Source organism: Pleurodeles waltl, chromosome 9 (assembly GCF_031143425.1).
Source record: "Pleurodeles waltl isolate 20211129_DDA chromosome 9, aPleWal1.hap1.20221129, whole genome shotgun sequence".
Taxonomy (NCBI): domain Eukaryota; kingdom Metazoa; phylum Chordata; class Amphibia; order Caudata; family Salamandridae; genus Pleurodeles; species Pleurodeles waltl.
In genome coordinates, this window is record NC_090448.1 from 343,355,281 (window position 1) to 343,378,858 (window position 23,578).

Consider the following 23,578-nt stretch of genomic DNA (forward strand, 5'->3'; position numbering starts at 1 on the left):
ATTGTCCGGGCTGTGACTCGCTCACCTTATGCTGGAGTACAGCCAAGCCCGCATCAAACTGGGTGACACCACCCGATTGCCAGGAGAACAGCTCAGTCAACAGCACGTGCACTTCACAGCCTGTCAGCTCTTCGGAATTCTGTGCTGCCCATTGGTCGAGGTGCAGTCACTACTCCAATCCTTGGTCACCTGACACTTTAGCAGTACCGCCGACTCCCAGATGATTTCCCTGAATATGTTCACTTGTGGGATTGGTTGTATACGACCCGGAAGTGTTGAAAGCACGGACAAATGACATCCGTTAAAAGATCAACAACGGACCACGGAGCTTGGGTTGGATTCACGGAGGGTCATTGTAAGTAGCGGATAGGTGGTTACCTTAGATGCTAAGTACGTTTTTGGAACATAATCCATTCTATGTGTAATTTTCATAATATGTCTCTATGTGAGACTGATTCATTGCTTTTTAGCCAACGTTTAACGTCATGCTAAATTGAGGCGACGTTTCTGAATGGGTTACGTTCTCGGAGCATATGCTACTTTTCTTATCGTACAGTCGCAGCACCAACAGTTTACTTGTATACAGCATTAAATTTATACCCGCAACTAATCTTAGTTTGTACTCGGGCCAGGATGTGCAACGCAGGCTTGTGGAAAATATTATTTCAGTCAATGCCCGATAGGCGAATCTTGCCCTCAGAAATAAGCACTATAAACCGCAATCACGGTGGCACAACAGCTAGTTTGTACGAGTGTGTGATTCTGAAAGTCTGGGGGTTAGTAATGCATTTTCCAGAAGTTTGGCACAACTAATCGTAGAAAAGAATGCAAATCATTCCTTTTGTTCGGGTCGTCTCCTGTTGGGCCACCAGCTGGAACCCTGTGCGACCAGTTACTGATCTGGCGATCGATCAGCGGCTCTCACCTATACAGGTGGAGCCCTATGTTTCTGAGATAACTGGAGGGTCGCCTTCCTCCGTCAATACATTACAAATCTCTGAAAAGATGACCTGTCCTCTTTTATGATGCCTAATCTCAGGAATTAGAGTAGTCTTCTCATGGCTGCGAAGTTATGTCGTGATAGTGGAATGGCTGTCATGTAAAGTGACGGCAAGATTGCAGTTGATCTGAAGATATATATGATTACTTTATTGGCAGCTGACTTCCAAAGACAAGGAACAGATAATCACCCTTAAGGCAATCGGTGTTATGCCTCTATTTCAGAATTATCATTCTGATCAAAAATGTATTTTCACATGTTAAGCTAGTGTTTATAATGCTGCGGCTTGTAGTGAGAAAGTAGCTATCCCAAATGTGATGTTGCATGTTCGTTCTAGTGGCCCAGATTGGTGGTACTGGGTTTGCAGTGGCAGACTGGGTGACTCCATTAAAAGCTGGCGTAGGTGATGACCTAAGTTTTTAGGAGTGGTGTGACAGTTTGTGTGAAAGACTTTAAGTTCAGCCAGCACAATGAATAACGATAGATATTAATTATAAGGATTTTTAAGAAACAGAAAATTTTTCTTATACACCCACTTTGAAAACCAGACATATTCAATCTATATGATTCATAAAATGACTCCAATCAGTTTTATCAAAGCAGACCAAAATGTTATAAAAATGGCGTTGTACCTAGTATGTTAATGGAAGCAGTGTTAAATTGTTGCTAGCCAGCACAAAACACAACTGTAGGCCTTATACACGTCATTGGCATTTCGGATATTGTTGTGGTTACAGTATGTTTTCTGGTGCTTTTGTGTTGGGGGTATAGGGGACTTGACGGCTAGTAAAACCATTTTTTGTCAAACATTCCATATTTCCAATATAGCCCTATATCCATGGGGCACTCTAAAATCACAGAAATATAAAATATCAAAATTGAACTAATAAAAATAGAATGTCTATACAGAATGAACAATTGTGACAAAGGTTTGTGTCCTTGGATATTCTGATCTACTTACAATTCAGCAAGTGTATCTTTCTTCAAATGTTTTCGAATGGTTACGTAACAAATATGTCTTGGTTATTTGAGTGGATGGTATTATTAATTGCAATTCTTGGACATTGGAAAAAAACAATTACACCTTTAAGCATCTTGTTTATGCCCTAATGGTTCCCTCATTTTTCTTTTTGAAATTAAATATACCTTTATTGCGTAATGAATAAAAATCATTGCAGTCAGCAATGTACATAAAAGTGTTATCAACTAAAATAGAAAACACAAAAATGACCTTCAGGGATTTCTAATTCTCATAGAATTGAAGCATTGATACCAAGATACGTTATTGGAAACCCACTTAAATAAGGTGTGTTTCATCATGGTGGTAATAGCAAGAACTGCTCCCTCCAACCCCATACTGTCCTTAAAGTTCTGCAACTAGGCGGAGTGTAAAAATAGCACTAAAAAGGTTGCTTAGTCCTGAGCTGAATAGCTCCATCCTCTTTCACAGTTATTTTGTGTATGCTTTAAAAGGTGTTCCATTTTCAATATGAATTTTGCTTCGCATGCCATGTGCTGTGATGTCAGCCTTTTGAGACTAAATAGGATAGCTTGCCGGCACGATCTAATGCCATTGGGGATAAACATGTTTTTGAGGTACAGTTTCCGCCACGGTAACAGTGCAGGGCATATGCATAGAAGGTGTACAAAGTCTTCTTGATGGTGTGCGCATAGCCTGCATTTCCCGTTGTTTGAGGGCTTGAGCCATTTTTGGAACTGCATCCAATGAGGGGAGTAGACCGAACCTGGCATGCAGCACCCTTTTGTTTTTAAAGATTTTTTTAGTATTTCTGTCAGCTATGGCTGTGCTGTTGGAGCCTTGCACGTGTTGATAGTCATCCATGAATGGGACAGTAGCTTGAACTTGTCTTTGTCCTTGCTCCATGGTAGCCACTTGATCTGCTTATTTATTAGTTGCTTAAATGATTGATGCAGTAAGGTCTTTTGCCACAGCTCTTCTGCCTCTAGTTGCATGATTGCCAAGACAATTTTGTCAGGCCATGAATTTGAGTCATCCATCATGTTTAGGCCTGGTTCCTCCCAGTTAAGGGCTTTTAGTGTGTTTGGAGGTGCCTGTCTTAGTAGAGAGGCATATTTGAGGATAGCTCCGTTCTGTGCCAAGGCTTGGTCTTGAAGCCTGAATTCCAAACCGACTTGTGCAGGTGAAGAACTGTCTGGCAGGCGGAAAACTTTAATCTGGGCAACATTCAAGAAATCATTAAACTTGCAAGGATAAATTTCCAGATCATATACCAGGGAGGACAAGAACTTTTCCTTGATCACAGTGGGAACGGGCTCCAGGTTGGAATTTGCAGATTCGTACATAGATTTGGAAGTGTAGTGAGTTGCGATGCCACTCTGGCTTTCAAGGTGTTTAGGTGCAAGTGGTGAGACCACCGCTCCTGCAACCAGACCCCCAGGTATTTGTAGCTACCGCTTCTGCCCACTAGCTGGTTTCCTCAGAGCCACTGCTTTTTCTTGATTATACGCTTGCCGAAGATGATTACTTTGGTTTTCTCCAGGTTTAACAGCAGCATGTTGCTATTGCAATACTGATCTAGGGTACTTAGCAATTTATGGAGCCCTATGCCTGAAAGATTCAACAGGACAATATCATCTGTGTAAAGTAGTAGTATTAGGAATTGGTGGCCCAATTTGCGGGGATGGGAACTGGAAGAGTTCAATTGGACGCACAGATCTGCCAGATATAAATTAATTAGCATCGGGGCTAGTGTGCAGTCTTGCTTAACACCTCTTTCTATCAGGATTTTAGCCGACACTCTTCCATTGCTGCCAACTTTTACCCTAGCCCAGTTGTCAGAATATAAAAGCTGTATTCCTCTTAGCAGGTTTGGTGGAATATTGAGATCTACTAACTTCTTCCCCAGTCTGTGCCATTCCACATAGTCAAAGGTTTTAAATAGATCCGCAAAGCAGGTGTGCAAAGCCATTTTCTTATTTGTATATTTTTCCACCAAGATTGCAAGTGCTATCATGTTGTCAGAGGTGCTCGATGAGGGAAGTAAGCCTGTTTGGTTCAAAATAATTAGATTCAGTTTGATTGCCAGTCTTTCAATCTCGCTAACAGGCAGTCCACAAATATTTTTGCATCAGTGTCAAGCAGAGCGTTCAAACGATACCTACCTGGGTTCCCATAGAGGCCTTTCTTGTAAATTGGATGGAGAATTGCCCCTTTCCAGGAATCGGGGATTTTGTTCTCTGTGACGCAGGCACTGAACGTATTGCTAAGTTGGTTGGACCAAAATTCTGGATTGTGTTTTAAGACCCCTGCCGGGAGGCCGTTTGGACCGAGGGCCCCTTCAGTTCAGCAGTGTCTGAGGTGTCCTTAAATCTTTTTGTATTTTAAAGGATAGGGGATTGGCTTGTAGTTTGGGCTAGGATTGCATTCTGCTGCTTCCTGACAGCTGTATTTTTTTTAAAGATGTAATCGATCCACTTCACCTCTGGCACAGTGTTGCTTAGGGTTCCCTCAGGCCCACGCTCCAGTTGATTGACAATGGACCACAGGGGGTGGCTGTTCTTTTGTTTGCACGCCTCAACGACTTTGACCCATTCCTGGTCTATGTGTGCCTGCTTTGCTTCCCAGGCTGCCTTTTTGTATGTCGGTCTTAGTTCATGGAAGGCACCAAGTTGGCTGCTGTCCATATGTTGTTTCTTTAGGGCTCTTGCTGCTTTGTTGAGCTGTTGCCTTTGTTGCTTTAGGGATTGTGTGAACCATTGATGTTTGTTTCGTGGAGGACCAACCCTGTGCCGTTGTATGGGAGCTAGCTGGTTCCTTGGTGATGTTAACGTTGCTTCCCATTGATGATTGTTCCCACCTAGGGCCCTAGATTGGATAATAATCTAATTTTCCATGCCTCATATTTCCCCATACACAAGTTTGACCATTTTATACGATGTAGATGGCTTCCTGGATCCAGTAACCCCCTATTATGTACCTGTGCCATATAAAGTTTGTTGTTCGTGATTTCCATAACATTTGCAGATGATGGTCACTTTCGCTTCCAATTTCTATGCTAAAAACATGAATAAACATGAAGAGTGCCATAGACACAAACGTGTAATCTAGGGTGCCTGCCAATTTCTTTGATCTGTGTGTAGGGTTCATTGGGCAGTCTGTTGGCCATCGACTGATCAGGGCCCTCAGTCCAAATGCCTCTAATGCCTCGCCCAAAGATGATCGCATTTATCCATGTCCCTGAAGCGTGATACTTGCTGCGTGATGCCCATGCACTGATCCAAGGCTCCTTCTCTGGTGCTTCTTTTCCCATATTTGGCCCTGTTTAGGTTGAAGTCGCCTGTGATGAGCCAGGAGGCGTTCCCGTATGTGGCTTTTAGAGATAGCACTTCATTTTCCCTGGTGTCTAATAGATGCTGTTTGTGAGTCACATTAGGATTAATATAAATGTTTAGTATGATTGATGTTGATGCATGTTCCAATAGCCAGTTTTCAATGATGACTGCTAGCATGTGGGCTGGTATCTGGTCAATGCTCCTTGCCTTTAAAGATTTTTTTGTAGTTAAATAGGTAGATAGACCTCCCTTGAGGGGCCCTTTGGACTTTGATTTTTCAGCTGGGCTAAACAATTCTTGGAACCCTGCTAATGGATTTTCAGGCACTCTCCAAGTTTTTTGCAGATAGATTATATCAACATTGCTCAAAAAGGATTCCAAGTTTGGGTCGTGAGCAATTTTGGTAGCCCTCGCTATGTTCCAAGATGTTACTTTTATATTGCCCTGTGCACATTTGGGCAGCGTTCTAGAGTTTATTTTTTCGCATTGCTGGAATCCAGATCCATCCTTGGGGCACAAGGGTGCGTCAGTATCGAGGTGGGAATTTGTTCCAACTGGCTTCCTCTTTTTGCAGGTCCACTTCCTGGCAAGGTCTTGTCCCTGGTTGTTCTTGTGCAATGGAGGTTATGAATTGTCTTGGCCCAGTGATGAAGGTGGAGGATGCCCCCTTGGGGTACTGTAGGATGGATCTCTGACAGCACAGGGGTTTGCTGTCCGTGTTTCGTCACATTTTCCCATGGTTCCTTGGGGGATGAGGAATGTTGGATACTTTGCTTTGTTTACTTCTTTAAGCTCTATACCCCAGAGTTAGAATATTTCTGACTTTCACAATAGCAGCTGCAATTTTTCTGTGCTGCTAAAACAGAATTCCTTGCACTTGTTTGATTTGCCCTTACTTGGTGCTAGAAAGGCTACCTACCCAAGAACTTTACTGTTTAATTGTTCCAGCCCTGGGTAAGCATTGCAGATTCTCATGAGGTTGCCTCTATTTACGATGTCCCTGGGGCCATGACATTTAAATGATGGATGAAAAATTAGGTGTGGGTGCCCCTGCCCTTTGAGGGCAGCGGATAATAGGGTGCTGTCATATGGCCCTTTGTGAAGTGCAGAGCTGATGTAATTTTGGCATCTGTACTTATCCTTTGCTCTACTGTGGGTGCTTGATGCGTGGGAATTTGCACTGATCGGGCGGGCGGCCGGCGGTCTTTGCGATAGACCCCGGTGGTCTTAGGACCCGGGATGAGAATCCCATGGCGGTGTGATCATTCGATTGTTCCCTTGTATCCTCAAGGGCGACCCCAAGATGGGTGCCTTGGGTGGAGGTCTCGTATTTCGTATTTATTGTGTTGGACACGGTCTCGTGGGGCTCCATCATACTAGTTAATATGGGGTATGCCCCATGAGAGGTAGTAGATCCTGCCCCCCCCACCGGACCGTCCCAGGACACAGGAGTTGAGATCTGTATGATTGTTCCAGGAGGTGCCAGCTGTGGGTGGGTGTTTGACCTAGGGCAGATGGATGGTTGTTCTTGGGGCCTGCTAGTTGTCACTGCATTACCAAGAACCCCTTGCTTCATACTTCCTGCTAAGATAGTTCCCTCCTCTTTCTGCTGCCTTTGAGGATTGTTACCACTCTGTGACCTCAGTGGCTGAACTTTGGTGTCTGTCAATTGCGCGGGTTGTGAGCAGATAGATTCCACTTTGCTACTTGGCTCTTTTTTGGAATTCCCTCTCAATGGGTTATTGCTCCAGTTTCTGTGCAAAAAATGGAGTTTGTTTTCCTGACCCGTGAATGATTTGTTGTGCATTTTCCTTAGACGTTTCTTATTTTTCCTGGACAGACTGGAAAAAAAGTCCTTCCTCTAGGTTGTGCACTTTTTTGGGCTTTCCGTTATTACTCCTAACGTCCGTTCTAAACTTACTTCTGCCTGTGTTGCAACATTTGCCATTCCTTTTTGTGGTCTGTTTGTTGTTACAGGGTTTTGTTATCCCTTGGCCGTGGCCTGCCATTTCTCCCCTGTTCGGTTTCCTGTTTTAAGTTTGCCACTATTGTCGACATGACTGATGGCAATTCTTGTAGTTTATCCAAGATTGGGCTGTAGTGGGAATGATGGGCCTGGATCGTTGGCTTCTTGTCGGCCTCCACATGTGCTTGGGCTTTTTTGATTAGTAAATTTAATCTGTCCAACTTATTGTCAACTGCCATGGTAGTGGTTGCTAAGGTTTGCAAGATTTGAATTTGAATGTCCAGTCTGTATCGAAAATTGTGGCATTTGTTATGGCTGTGAGAGTTTTGTTTAAAGTGCCCCATCCTGTCAGGAGAAGGGCGTCTGAGTCAATAAACCCATGATTTTGCCTTGTTTCAGATGCATACAGCATATTTGTGGTGGGCTGGTTAATATTCCGTTTTATGGGAGTGTATTGCCCCCCCCCCCCCTTCCCATGAGCGCAGCTCTTCGCCTTTGTTGAAGACTTACACAAGAGGATTTAGAGGAAGAGAGGCCTCCCAGAGGTGGTGGGGCTGGTTCTTCTTTGGGGTTGATAATTTGAAAGCCAGATTTTCCCAGCTACTTTTTTGGTTTTCTTCTGTGCAATGCCCTTTTGTTGGGAAGTCGTCTGGGACTATGCTTCTGTCCTTTACCACTATAGTAGGGTTTAGCAGGATTGCCCGCTTTTGTGGCTGGAAGGCATGCTCAGTTTTGTGGCCCACTTTTATGGGTGAAAGGCATGCTCAGTTTTGTAGTGTTGGATTTCCAAGCGAGGAAGAGTGATTGGTGCTGGAACTTCCAGCATTGACTCTTGTGCTGTATTGCTTGGAGGAAAGTCCGCCCAGGAGTTACCCAAGATGATTGTACTGTAGCTGAAAGATCTCCAGCCAGGATATGATCTCGGTACTGATTATTCTGAGAGTGTCCTGTGATTGGTGATTTTCCCCACTGGCGTAAAGTACTCAGTGATACCTTTAGATCCTCCTTCACCTTCTAGGTTCTCCCTTGTGACTGCTCCTGGGGAACACTCCTTTGAGACCATTACCCCTATGATGCCGCCTGTGTCGTGGGTTGGGGCCTTGCAGCGTGCGTCTTATTGAGGGCCGCCTTCTCTCGCCTCATTAAATGTTGTACCTTGTCATGTGCTATTAAGAGGAGAGAGGTGTGGGTCCTCAAGCTCTCACCAAAATCTGCTTCGCACCCCTCCCCTCCCTCACGTGGGTGCCAGTGCCTGTGGGTTAGTCCTCCTGCTCCTTGGAGTGGAGTATGAAAAAAAGTGACGGGAAGCTGAAGTTCCCCCCAAGTTGAAGGTGACTGGCTGCTGCTGTCTCCGGACTTCATGATTACAAAGGAGCCAGAAGGCCTATAGGGACACTGGTCTCGCCGCTGCACCTAGACCTGGCTGGGCTGTTTCTACACGATACCGGGGCACGCACTCAGCAGCAGCCACCTATGGCTGCCCTGCTCGCTAGCTGCGCTGGTACCTGCGGCTGTAGCTGTAGAGCCAGTGACGCTCGGATGCTGTAGATCCAGGGGGCTGGAGTGGCCTGGAGGCCTCGTGGGACAGCCTGAAGCCCAGGAATCCTGTGATAACAATGCTGTGATCCTTTGGTCCTGAGTCTCACCGTCCTGAAGTCCGCCAAACTGCAATCTATGAGCAAACCCCCCCCCCCCCCCCCAGGATGGCTTCTAGTTGCTGGCATGCGCTACCTAAAGCCCCGGCAGTTGTAGCTGGGCAAAGGGCTGCAGCTACGGCCTAGCGTAGAGCGTTCGTGGCTCCTCCTCTCGGCGTCAGTGTTTCCTCGTTCATTATCTCGTTCAATGTACACTTTCCATTATTTGTGGTACATGCATTTAACTATGGACTCCCGCCCACTTAGGAATTTGCAGTCGCTCTTATGTTGTAATACTTGATGAACTGCTGTAACTCTCAAGAGTTCTGCTATTCTCTTATGACAGCGATGTTCGTTATTAGTTGTTATGATTTCTCTTGTGGGTCAGTTAAACGGTATTTTTACTTAGTACTGCTCTTCAAACAGAATTGCCTTTAGGCACTTCATGATCATGAGTAGTGGGCACAGGAAGGCACACGTATGGAACAACACAGGTAATATTGTCGCATTTTTCCCCATTATTCCTTTCATTGTGGGTTTTTAAGGTGACTGCCTGGGCAGGATGTTAAGTCCTTAGCACGGCAGGCTTTTGGGCCCTTGGGATCTTTTTTACATTAATGCTTTTGGTGCTTTACTTAACAAGTGTGAGGCACTAATTTTTGATGGATGTTGCTAGTGTGCCTGGTGCAGTACTTTAAATTACTGAGCTCTCACCAGCATTTAACATTCAATGGCAGAGAGACTGGTCTCTGGTTGCTATATAAGGGTTTCTTATTGTGGTTCACGGATAGAGTGAATGTCTTCACTTTTAAGCCTGATCAAAAGGCCGACCGTACAATTCCTCCATACATGCTTTCCCAGTGAACACAGTTCATCAACAGCTATGCGCCTTGAACTTCAGCATCTGCTGGTACAGGACACAATATTAGCCACATGATTCAGCATTTTGATTATGTAATCTAAAGTAACATAGGATTAGTTTCTTGAATGGTAACATGTAGTCTCGGGAGCTTCACAGAAGTAATCTCATAGGCAACATTTAACCTCAGGAAAGACCTACTTCGTCTCTTTGTAGATCGAATATAATCACAGTAATCTTTTGAGCATTTCATCATAAATCTTGCGTCATGAGACACGATGCCGGATTTTCTTCTGTTAGGTGTTGTGTAATCTTAGGATCCAAGATTATTTTCCTGAGCAATGACGTATATACATGCCGTCTTCTGATTATCCGTGGGTAAATAAAGGATACAGATCAAGTAGAAAGATGATACCTCCACAGTGTTCTGTTCCAGACCGAGGTTTGTAAGGCTGCTCATGAGGTATTTTTAGGACTTTTGAAAATCTCATTATGCAGAAATGTCAAAGAATGGGCATGAAATTTGCTGTTTGTAAACAAAGACGTCTGCAGGTCTCTGGGCTACCTGCCATAGAAAAAGTATTACTCTTGAGTTGGGACAGTGATCAAGTATGGGCATTGTTGAACCTCCAGGATCACAAGACTCTCACAAGCTCGTCATTCCTCCAGTCGCACGAGTCCCAAGACACATAATTTAATTAGACAGTTGCCTTAGAAAAAAAATATCATCTTGGCTGGCTGTGATCTTGTGTTCATTGAAGCTAGCTGCAACGTTCACAGAGGGCTCTGTGTTTTGCCACTTCCTCAGTGAGTGTGTGAACAAATGTCCGTCATTTAAATATTTAATAACTTAATCTGTTAACCTAGTTAAGGATTTAAAGCAAATCTCTTTGAAGTTTTGAATCCAGATGCATTTGGTGAGTTCAAAGTATTTTTCAGAAAAACATTTTTTTTTTCTAAGTCTTAGTTTACTTTTGTGTTCTGGTAAAATAACACTGCTACTTGTTTCACCACTGCAGTTTACTGTAAATGTTTAAGGAATGATAACATTTTGTTTTTTTAAAGTACGATGCTTATGTGTTGCTAGACATGCGTCATCTATAATTCAAAGTCACGCCCATCTATTCCATTATTCCTGGAAATGCTCGAAAATTCAGTAGACTTTTCGACTTAACAGATACAACATGATTTTTTAGGCTTTCTGGCATTGTGAACACACATCCAGAATTGTATTTTAACCGCAAATTCTCGGGTGTACTGCACGCGTTAGGAATTGCCGTAAAATGTTGGTAAAGGCTTTGTGTTTTGTGGAATTTTGGGTTTTTACGAATTTTCACAAATTCATTATTCAACCATGAATCATGGTGCGATATCCACCTATTATTTAAGGGTGGGCAAAATTGTGTATTTTCTTTGCTTGAAATTTAGCGAAATTACATAAAAATAACACAAATTGCACTTTTAAGACAAAATGTGGTTTGAGGGTATCTCGCTTTATTGTTACTATGTACTTTCTGCGTTTTGCCAATTGCAGTTTACTCTCGTTTTTAATTTGTTCAGTCATCGTATTGCAGTGTGGGAAACCTTGTGTAGTCCTTATTACTGTGGGGTATTGTGTGGTCAGTTGGTCTCTGTGTAGTCTGCTTACAAGGTCGCTCGTGGTGTTCAGGCATTAGATACAATAAAGCACTTCATTTTTCGAAAAAGTTGTTACCCACTAAATTCCGAAATTAGGGCTTGCGTTAGAAATTCCAGGTGCAATGACTTGCACACAAGCTCTTGGCTCATCAGGGTCATGAGCTTGACAGTGCTGCCAAACTGAGGATCAGGAGATAGTCATTGGTACCTGATAAGGGGCACAGGAGTGAGTCCTTGTTACCCTTTCCAGGGTGGATAACCTTTTTGCAAAGAGCAAGTTACAGGTGGCAGTTACCAGTGATTCCAAGTCCCCCAGGCTAGTGGCAGATAAAGGTCTCACAATGTAAGAGACTGTTGGCAAGGAGTCGATATATAACTTGTGAACAGTACATTTTTGGATGTTCTATGCGAAGAAAAGAGATACTTAGTCAGCAGCTTGGAATGATTTGTTCACTAAACAAGGGCTGTTACTGATCCAGAGAAGGGGTCGGTGCCAGGCTATCAGCACTGGCTGTGACAGGCACATGAACATCTCTGGACAATGTTTTGGTCACGTGTGGCGCACCAGTGACAGAAAAGAGCCATAGTTTGTTGACCTTGTCTTCTTTTTAACTCAATATCACCTGAAATCCCATCTCCAGATGTAACAATGCTTTACAGATTTATGTCTTGAGTATTTAAGTGTATATTTGTTGGCATCTTTGTGATGTACCACTCTATGATAAAAATGTAATTTTCGGTGCTAGAAAGCCAGTTTTCCAAAGTGAAATTTTATTCTTCTTACTGTTCAGATAGCGAGGGATCAACTGTATCTCAAAAATGAAGAATTTGCTAATACATCGTTGTGTAGCTTTTTGGCTTCGCAGAAGGTCTTGATTTCTTAAATGTTATAGCTTCCCAGGATGCAATTGTTTTTTTCATTGACGAACATTGAGTTTGCCCTTTTCTTTAGGCTTTGAAAATCTCGAGTCTCATTGTTTAGGGTCGAGCCTGCGTTGCATGCGCTCGCGCATGCGTATTGCAGCGAGACGCTTTTGTATTTAGAAAAGGGCTCAGAGCCCTTTCAACTTCACGTCAGTGTTTTTTATTGGTTCGTGGGCTTGCCTAATAAAATCCGCTTGCTTTCATTAGTCGAAGGCATGCATACGTCATGCCTTTTCCGGTGGCTAGCCCTCCTCGAGCGCAGCGACCAAGTACAGAAAACATGCGAGGCTCGCTGTTTTCTATCGGGCTCGTGGACTTCTTTTTCTCTAATTTACCAGCGCGATCTCGCTTGGCAGAAGTCGAGCGCTTTACATAGTTAATTTCACTTTTTCGGGTTATGTACATAAATGCACTTTTGCCCGATAGGTGAAAGGTCCGGTTAGGAGTTTACAACGCAATCAGCTCTAACATGAGCAAACGCGAGACCCGTTGCATTGTAAATGCTTGTTTTAGATTAATTTTGCTCAAGGTGAGAGCAAAATTGTTTTTAGTCCAGTAATATGTTTGTTTCTAGCGCTATTCCAGCATTTTGGAAGTGAAGAAGTCCAAAAGAGATCAGCGATTTTTGTGTGTGTTTCTTTTTTTTCACTTTATGAGAGCGATGTAAGTATGAAAGCAGCGATAACAAACACTATGCTTAGATCATTGATGTCTGAATTTATAGGTATGGGTCAAGATGTGAGTTGGTGAAGGAATCAGTAAAGAACTGGACTTGATGATTCTGACACATTCCCTGGTCATAGCTGGCATAAGAGGACAACACATGTATAAAGGATTGGAGGCAGTGGGATCCAAAGGATGGATAGGACATACCTGCGTTATAGGTGTCGAATTCAAAATGTAGCAGATATTCTGGAGTTTAAGACCCTTTGTCCACCAGGTGTAGCTATTGGCATGAGCAGCATTGAACATTTCTGTGATGGGAAAAATTATTCCGGAGACCCAGAAATAAATGGTGGCAGCAGAAATGTGGCAGCGTCATGAGGATCGGCGTTTGACAAAGTGTGCATTTATTTTTCCATTAATTCTGCCCTGAAGAAATGGGCAAAAAGGACATCTGTGATTGTAAAGCTGTTCTGGCTTACATAGTTGTTCACAAAGAGGCTTCATTTTACAGTGTTAAGGCTCCCGTTGCACACCAAGTTTCCAGGCATAACAGTGGTAAGATACCTCTCATGGTTAATATAAATGGAGGAGAGTCCTATGTGCAGTCTAGTTGCAGATTTGACTTGTCATAAAATAGCAATAAAGGAGGTAATGTGCTTTCTGAAAAGCACAGAGTGTAACACACTGTTATGTAGATAGCTCAGTGGGCTATTGTTGTTGCAATATCGTGGGGTTATTTGCAAGTCACATGTTGCAGTCGTTCTGTATAGCCCAGCGAGTTTCTAACTGGCATCACGTAGCTGCATTCAAATTGGAATGCATGCATTTGGATCCTTGCTGTTTTTTTCTCAATCTTTCTTTATTGTAGGGTTGCTAAAAAGGTTCTCTTTGGGTAGTAATAAAACATTTACTAAGTGCTGTGTAAATACTATTAGCTATATAGAGCGATACATCGGAGATACTTATAGTGCACATATGTCTTACATACACATCATAGTTTATCTCTTCAAATGACGAGCTGAGTGCCTTTGTTTCCTCCCTGGCATTAATATCATGGTGTTGAGCCCCGAAAGCTCCTTAACTGGGAGAGCCACAGACAGACAGCTGATGAAACCTTAAGGGAGGCATTTATTGTGAGCCTGGCTCGGACTTAGAAATAATCCTTTCTCATGACATGTTGCGGTTTGCACACAAGGGGGCGAAGTGTGGGTGCAGCCGTGTGTGTCCCCCTGTTGGAAATATTCCCCTGGACACAGTCAGCACATTTAAGTGGGTCTCCCGATCTCAGACCACCCCAACCCCCGATCGCTTCTCTGAAAGAGGAGTGGGCTCCGGGATCTAGCTGGATGTAGTGTGTTATTTTCATTCCTAGAATGCTCGTGATGCTGACTTGGGGAGATTCCACGTTCTATTACGTGCAGTCTCCTGAAGTCAGTTGAGCCAGAGCCTGTCTCTGAACGGACCTGTTCTTTCCGTCCTTACTTTTAAATAAAGGATTGTACCTACTTGGCTTGCGAGCAGTCTTTACTTCAATTTGGCGACGAGGATCCAGCTTTATCGAACCGGCAACATCTTTGTCACCGTTTTCATCTTTTTGACGCTTCACCACCGCCTTGTCTAAACTTTGCTGCTGCCTTGGGGGCTGTCGACGTGGGACGGAACGTTGCAGTAATTATACTTGTTATGTTTTTAAATATTTTTTAAAATCCTTCCTCCGTGTGTTTTTTTTATGTGGTTCTTCGTGCCCTGCCGGGCCGTTGGTGTAAGCGCGTGCAGAGCGGCGCGAGCAGGGCAGCGCGAGCGTCCTCTATTCAACGGACACGCACTCACAACGCGCGTCGCCTGGGCAACGCGACTCTGCTTCCTCTGCGTGTCTCCTTAGCTACGGGCACGCTAAGGAGACTAACACCGCTTCCGCTAGCTTCTCCAAGGAGACGCAGATGCTAGCCAGATTAACGCAGCTTCCGCTAGCGTCTCTAAGGAGACAGAGATGCTAGCCTTTGAATATTAATAAGAGAAGAGAAAGACTTGGAGGAATTAATAAAAAAAAAAGTTTTTTTAAAAAAAAGGAAAAAAATAAATAAACAGGAAGGAGGGAAGGAAGAAAACATTTAGGAAGGCAATTTTTTTTTTAATTGCAATACAACATTCTATTGTGAAGGTTTGGAACAGGTCCGAGAAGGGAAGGATATTTTAAAAAAAAGTTAATTAGTATTATTTAGTGGCCCTTGAAGTCATTGCGTGTACCTTATAATTAGCCACTGACATGGCGCAGGCCAATTTTACAATTGTTCCCCCGCAGGCTTTTTGGGCTATGGGCAATTCACCACCTATCAAGTGGCTAGAATGGAAAGACTATTTTTTTAATTATTTAGGTGCCATTGATGTGGATAACAAGATGCCTCCAGAACAGAAAAAGAGGATCCTGTTGTATTCCTTGGGTCCGATGGGTCTAAAAACTTTTAATAAGATGCCCAAAAACACCATAAGCGGTGATATTTGCGTTTTTAATGCCGCTATGCTAGATCTTGACAAGTATTTTGCTCCAAAAGTATGTATGGGAATTGTCCGCTATAAGTTTTTCCAACGAAAACAGGAAAAAAATGAGCTTGTGGGTGACTATGTTGCGGACTTAAAGAAACTTGCTCTGGACTGTAGATTTGGAACAATTCATGACGAACTTATTAGGGATCAAGTAGTCATGCATTGCTGTAATCAATCTATTCAAGAAAGACTTTGGATAAATGGTGACTCTCCTCTGGAAGACATCTTAGCTATTGTAAGGAAAGCAGAGATCTCTGAAAGATGTTTATCCGAAATAAAATCTACAGGGAAAAATGAGGACGGCATTTACAAAGTGATTAACCGCAAACCTGGAAAAAACTTTCAGAGTGGGGAAACTGAAAGAAAATGTTATAGATGCGATAACAAAGATCATTTGGCTCAAAGGGTGGCAAGGCTGAATGGTTGGAAGATGAAGTTATGAGTCACAATGTGTTTAATAAGAAAGCGCCTCCACACATACTTGGTGATTGTGTTTTGTGCGAGGAAGAAGATGTGATAAGTGATTTGGTTGCCGAGTCGGAAATTGGGAGTGGAAGTTTATCCGGTTGTGTACAACAGTGTGATTCTGTGGAAAGGAAAAGGTAAGTGATACCTCCTGGTTGGTTGAAGGATTACGTGTTAGGATACTTAGCTGACGTTTCTGATTTTCATGTTTAAGTTTTTTTTATCTATTGTTCTGTTAATTGTTTTTTTTTGTTCCTTATTTTCTTGTTATAAGAAAAAGAAGGGGATATGTAGTTTGTTATTTTCATTCCTAGAATGCTCGTGATGCTGACTTGGGAAGATTCCACGTTCTATTACGTGCAGTCTCCTGAAGTCAGTTGAGCCAGAGCCTGTCCCTGAACGGACCTGTTCTTTCCGTCCTTACTTTTAAATAAAGGATTGTACCTACTTGGCTTGCGAGCAGTCTTTACTTCACTGGATCACCTCTTTTCCAACACTGTCCACACACAAAGCTGATATAGAAGAGACCGCTCAGTCTAGTCCCTTCCTCCGAGGCTTTGCACTGGTAGCTGCTAGCCAAGCTTTCTATTACTAAAGATGTAAAATCTGTACATAGTTTATGGCAGCATTGAAAGCATCTGCCAGACACAGAACTGGTAAAAGATCCTCTCTGCAAGATTTCTTGCACAACGTTAGCCAGATCAAGAGCACCCGCGCCACAGTTCCTCGATGTATATACTCCCATGTCTCTGTGCCGTAGTCCAAATGGCTAGTTCCCCATTCTGGCCTATGGCACAGCTGCTCGTTGATCTGGCACAGAATACAGATGATCTGTCCGAGACAGTTGTAGGCACCCATCTTAGCGTACCATGACAATGCTGACACGGGGATCCAGAGCTAAGCAACCCAGGGTCTGGTTCTTCCCAAGTTCTGGGTCCCACTGTAAATAGTAGGCAGACAGACAGATTGAATGAGCGCTTGTGCTGTGAGGGGGAAATGTTACATACATGGAACCAGGTGGGCGGCGGATGTTATCTTGTCAGGTTTCTGTCCTCTCTGAAGCGCTTCTCCTTGCTTCCCAACCACGCTAAGGCTGTTTGCAGAATGTTAGTGCTATGATTTTTAAAATGTACACGTGATGCAATAAACTCCTAGTGGGCAGTAGACCAACCAAATATTTACAGCAACGAGAAACAATAAAACTGTTGGCAGACTGTGTAAAAATAAATTAATAATAATAAAAAAAAAAGTTAAATAATTAGTGGGGTCTTTGATTCTCCTTACCTTTGATTCTCCTTACACATATACGTGGATACTAATTTCGAAGTATGGCCTGCAGTGCTTAACTGTGCCACAACAGTCTTTAAACGAATATGCAAGTTTACTGCAGTTTACACAGTACCTTATGTCTGCACATCCAAAACCCCTTTCGTCCTTCTGTTGACTATCCAGCTTCTGTGGTGTGCCGCTGCTCGTGGCAGAGGTACAACAGGTGGTTTCTGGGCGAAAAGGGTGTCTGTTAACAACTGTTTCAGAATGCGCTCGGGTGACCCGGAGGTCTTCGGTTATACCACAGTTGTCCCACTAAAATGGCGAGTGTGATTGTGTTGCTCTGAAGGACTGGGACAGGTGATGGATGCAACAGCCTCCTTACTCCTTATGCTCGATGAGCCTTGCGCGTCTGTTCATGAAGGATTTCTTTGTTTCGTGGATGGGCTAAAGGGCCAAGCTTAAATGATCTGAATCGGGTCCATTATCTTCATCTGAGCAGGTCCACTCTGGGGTGGAGAGAAGGCATTTTAACCGCAACAGACTACTTCCTTTTTGTCACAAGAAGACATTTTACGTTAGACATCATTTGCACGGGCTATGTAAAAAAAAGCCTTGTGCCAAAGTGCTATAAAGTTGACTATGCTTTGGGGTGTTTGTGGAGGGGGGTGGGTTGCAAAAATAAATGGAAGATTAGTCTGCGTGTATTAGTTAATGATTGATAGTTTTCTAAAATTCTGACTTTGGGTTCTTTGATTTTATCAGCCACTCCTGGTTTTGGCTTTTACTATCTTCAAGTGATCCTTCAAACGTGACGGCTGTAAGTGTACTGTATTGTTTTTGGTTACTGGATTTAGCCTTGTGTTCTGGAAAGAAACACTTTATGCGTTCACCTTAGTTTCTTTGTGGTGCCATTCCATTGAGTTGGGTGTTATTGCTTGCAAGCTGGACGTGCTGTGTTGGTTCATGCAAATGATCTGTTTAATGAATCTATAGGATAGAGGAAGATTAGTGTATTCATGGATTGGAGGCAAGTGATTACAGTTTCTAAAAAATGGAGGGGGTTATGGGCTGTGGTTTGAGATGTGGACAACTCACTGAAATACATATGGAAAGTGAATCAGAGGGCATGTAGTTTTGATTAGGAATCGAATAAAGAAACATTTTTTAAAAGGATGCGATTAAAGTGGAGGATGGGTATGCTAAGGATGGGTAGCTAATATATGGTCTTAAATCAGGTTATTTTGTTTCTTGCATGGATGTTTCCAATATAAGGGTGATTACTTATTGTATTGCATGATATTGTAAAATAGAATTTGGGCATATAGAGGTAGGAAAGCAGACTTGTCCACAGGGAAGACAGAGTTCGTTCATAAGGCAGGTTGGCCAGATCTGTGGGCAGTGTTGGCGTTATTCTAGTAACCCTTCTTTTAGAAGATAGCACATCAGTGTGTCGTGGTGGCCAGGTTGGCTTTTATTTTTGCTGCGAGCGAACTCTAGGATTTTGCTGCCTGGATGGAGACTATAGAGACAATAGTGCTGGCCTTTTTTTTGTTGGTAAGATTAGTTGTGGAACTAGCCTTGAGTGCAGATTCCTAGGGGTTGGTAGTATTTGGTGACTTTTAATAAAAAAAATAAAAAATCCTTTGTCGTAATTCAGGACCTGTATCATTTATTGCCTTCTGACTGGTACATAATAGTTTAAATGGAGATTTTCCTGTTGTTGGTAACTAGTGGCAAGCCTTCAAGGCCAGTAGATATTTGTGCGTATCTTTCTGTGTAAAACTAATCTTGTGGATGCGTTCTGAATTCTTTCTAGTCATCTCAAGATTGAAAGTGGAATCTCGTGTAGAAGTGATCGTTTATGCATGCTATCTATCCCTCTGTTGCTGCTCTATTCCTTATGAAAGCAGTGCGAGGCAGAGCGAAAGACCTTTACAGAAATTTCGACTCTTTAAATCAGGAAGCAATCCTTTACATGTGGGTTTGTTCTCTGTGTTGACTGGTATCAGTCATTTCATTCTTGTCTTATCTATGCATAGAGGATGAAATTCTTAACATAATTCTTGCAATGTGCATAACATAACCAAATACTTTAAATGTGTTCCCTCTATACCTAGTGGAAGTAATCCTTTCAGTGTAGGGCTTTTTTCTCGATTGTATAAACAATCCCCAACACACATTCCTGTATTTTGCCTTGTGTAAGTAATCCTTTACTACCAGTAAGCACTCAGCATAGAGGAATCGACCCCTCATAAATGTTTCTGCTCTTTGCATAGTGGAAGTGATCCTCTATATATATTTATGTTCTCCATCCAAAGGACATTGTCTTAGACATTGGGTAAGAAAAGGCACGTCACAAATATATTTTTGTTTTTAGTAAGTACCACAGAGAGGTCACAGATCGTCATCTATTTGATGCACCTTAGTAATCCAAAAGTTTGTGTTCCAGCTCGATGAACACAAGACCTAAATGGAAAACTTCCCGACTTTTGCCTGTTGCTTGCAGTCCTAATCACTCTGTTCTCTCACGAGCTAAATGTGTTTAATCTTTCTTGAACTGTAACCCTTTGGAACCTTCTGGACTAAGCATTTGTATCACTAGATAAGTATGTGGGACTTGTCTGTTGCACCTACAAAAAACAAGCATTTGCAATGCAATAAGTCTTGCATTTGCTTGAGTTAGAGCTATTAGCATTGTAAGTTCATAACTAGACTCTTCTTGCCACAGAAATCGGTGAACCATGTCCCATAATTTCGTCTTTTCCTGCCATATAACTCCAGTGGCCCTGCATATAACTAAAGCACTTCCCCTTACCTTCTTCTTCTATCTGTAGCAAAAAATGAAAATGTTGCCATTTAGCATCTTTATTTAAATCTGCCATTCTAATTCCAATAGAATACCACTTTCACTAACCCACCATCAGTGTTGCTGGCTGGCTAACACAACCCACCCCCCAAAAAAGACACAAGACGGCCATAGAGGAGAAATAAGCTAGAACGGCCACCCAAACATATCAAGAGCGTTCAAATAGTCATAGTGTAATAGGGATGTTAAGTGGTCCTGAATTATGGTCACAATTGTAATAAGCTGAGATTATTAAAAAAATATACAAACCTTTATCAGAAATAAACTTTTGGCATTATACTGTAATGCTCATAACAGCCCCTAGAAGGCACCATGACAAAAATAACATTTGTAAAGAATCATGGGCATGTAACCATATTGTTAGCCTCTAGAGGACATAACCCCATGAAAGAAACAGGAGAAAGTAATGCAGTGTTACCATATACTTAGCCTCTAGAGCAGTGGGCTCCAAACCTTTTAATGATGCACCCCCACCAGTTGAAAAATAAAAATAATTGGGCACCCCTCAGTATTTTTCACAATTAATTTATGGCAACGTTTAACTATGTCTAACCCTATTTAAACAATGCAGTTAAGTACTGTTTCCTTTTTTAAAAGGGCAATTACATGTTTCTGCTTGAAATAAAGGCCTTTTACCTGTATAATGCTCCTTTTGGCCAGCGTCTGGGCCCCCTCTGGACCACTTGATGCCCCCCAGTTTGAAGACCTCAGCTCTAGAGGGTGTTTTTAGGGCTAGCAGGCCTACTGAAATGCTATTACAAACAAGACCTTTAAAACAAAACTTCTACCAGCTATAAAACAAAAGTTCTAGCCACGAGAAAGTTTAAAAGACACTGAATGGTGTGAGGGGTTATTATTTTGGGGTCCCCACTAACCTAGTGTGGGGGGCACAGAGATGATGGAGATAGAGCGTTTTCAAGGTGGCCTCATTGTCCTAAGACCACCACAGGCTGAGTTATGAGCAAACATTTTTGTAAAAGTGATGCCCTGCAAAGCATTATGGGGCAAGTTTTCATACCGCTGTGAATATTATAGTATGTTGACTGAAATGCTCAGAACAGCTCCTAGAGGACACCACAACAAAAAAGCGTTTGGAAAAAAACATGGTCATGTAACCATACAGTCAGCCCTTAGAGAACATAACCACACAAAAGAAGAATGGGAGAAACTAATGTAGTGTAATCATATATTTAGCCCCTTGAGGGCATAGCGCATTAAACATTTTCAATGCTAGCGGACCTATTACAATGACATTACAAATAAGGCTCATAAAACATAGTTTCTCCCAGCTGCAAGACAAAGGTTCCATCCACGAGAGAGCTTAAAAAGATAATGAATGGTTTGGGGGGTAATTTATGTTGTAGTTCCCACTAACATAGCGTGGGGACCTAGAGATAATATAGCTAGAAAAGAGCACATTGTGGTCAATGTTTTGAAGGTGGTACCATTGTCCTAGGTCCACCACGGGCTGAGTTATGAGCCACAATGTTTTGTAAAAGTAATGCCATTGTGGGTCGAGTTTTTCCGAGTGCCATGAATTTTGTAGTATCTGCTCTCCTGGTCTGCCGGGAGAGCCGCTATCGCTTTGAGGATTTCTGTTTCACGTAAAGCATTTACAGATTTCAAGTGTTTTAATGGGAGAGCCACAATAATTGACTCTGATTAGGTAACTGAACAATGTGACCAGCTTCCCAATACCGCCGCTCGAGTTCACGCTGTTGTACTGGTTCGAGCTGTGAGCCCCGTGCAGCACAAATGGGAGACATTAAAAAAAAATAAAAAAAATAGTTCGCCCACGCTGAATTATATCAGCAATCGTGCAATAATCCATGTGTAATGTGGGCAGTCTGCAAGGAGTGGCAAAATATCCTTGAGGTGGGACAAATGGAAAAGCATTTACCAATGACATCCGGTGATTTTTTTTTTAAAGGCAAGCCCATAAACGAGTGAAAGTGATGGGCGTGGTTAAGAGCCCACAATAGTTAAAACATGTCAAAGCGCTTGCGCACTCGACCTAAAAACCAATTCATTTTGGCTGATTTATTTTGACCTCTGAAGAGAGGAATCTGATGTCCTGCTTGCCCTAATTAATGTACTAGATGAATAAAATATGGTGCAGAAACTTGTTGACTGTAAGTGACATGAAATTCGAATTAGTTGGTAAGCGTTAGTAATATTAAAGAATATAAATACACACATTTCATACAGTTTTAACATCTCATAAGGACTCATGGTGAACACCAACTTGGCATCGAAAGAACACACCATGCTAACTATGATGTACGCTTTGTGAGAAAAAGCCTAGTTGGATTGGTAGAGACAGCAATTCTGTGTGCTGCAGGTGTTTTAGTGGCTGTGATTATCGATAGAAGAATCACTTAAACAGCATGTCTTTTAATTTTGTGATTGTTCTTGGTGCAAATGAAGGCACTTGAAGTAAGTCGGTCCTGCACATAGATCCGTTTTAACCTATTTGATTATATGAAAATGCATTAAAAAAATTGAAGCAAGATTACGGTTTATTTTCTTTCAAAACAAAATGTGTCCAAAAAATATTTGCTATTTGAAAAAGGGATGAAAGTTGCAGATACATTTGCTAAATTAATGTGCAGTGTGTTTGCTTTATAAAAAAAAATGTACACAGATTAGAAGCAGGTTTACTGAATTATTGTGCAATTTAAGAACAGCTTCCAATTCTACTTTTTTGAGGCTTTGGTATATAAAATGAGTTAGCTATAGAATCTATGTAAACCAATTTTGACCAATATGTAAAAATAAATACATATGTAAATAACTATTTAAAGAGCCAAATTTCTATAGAAAGTCACAAATGTGCACCATTAGGTCTTGAGGGCTTGCAATGGGTGTGGAGATTTATTACTTTCAGGAATTCACTAGTTCATAAAGTGAGCCTGGAAACCTGCAACACTGGTGGGTTTCCACACCTACTCCTAGCAAACGTTTGTGAATTTCATGTTAGAGTGAGCAAATACATATGCACATATTCCTCTTGTCAAAAGCTGAGTTAAATGTACTTGTCATTTTTTTTCTTTGTTTTTCCTTACTCTACATCCTCATCCTTTATTGGGAAAGTGGACGTTTTACTCCTTCCCTTGCAGGAGTAAATGTCCAGCCAGTTCAAGGGTGAGAATGGTTTGGGGAAGAGTTGGTGATTACACTATACAAGGTTGTGATTGTGTGCAAACTCACAGGGCACATTGGCCCTTGTGAACAGATTTTCTCACACAAAAATCTTCATGTGTATAAATATATTTTTTTAGTGCAAAGCCCTTTTTGTACCTCTACACCAAAAATAGATGCATCAGTACTTTTGCGAATCGGGCCCATAACATTTTGACTCTAACCAAACCTTACCTAGTAAATGTACATGAACAATGTAAATAAATGTCCAGGTCTTGAGGTAGCGTTT

The 23,578-nt window shown here is 42.2% G+C and overlaps 1 protein-coding gene across 1 annotated transcript in view; it reads left to right on the plus strand.

The window, feature by feature from the left end:
• The first annotated feature begins 260 nt into the window (after positions 1-260).
• The window catches only part of PAK4 (p21 (RAC1) activated kinase 4), a 202,103-nt gene continuing 178,785 nt past the window's right edge, over positions 261-23,578 (plus strand). Inside the window, exon 1 of the mRNA XM_069206912.1 lies at positions 261-355. The gene's annotated coding sequence lies outside the window, so the exon portion shown is untranslated. The remainder of the gene's footprint in view (positions 356-23,578) is intronic.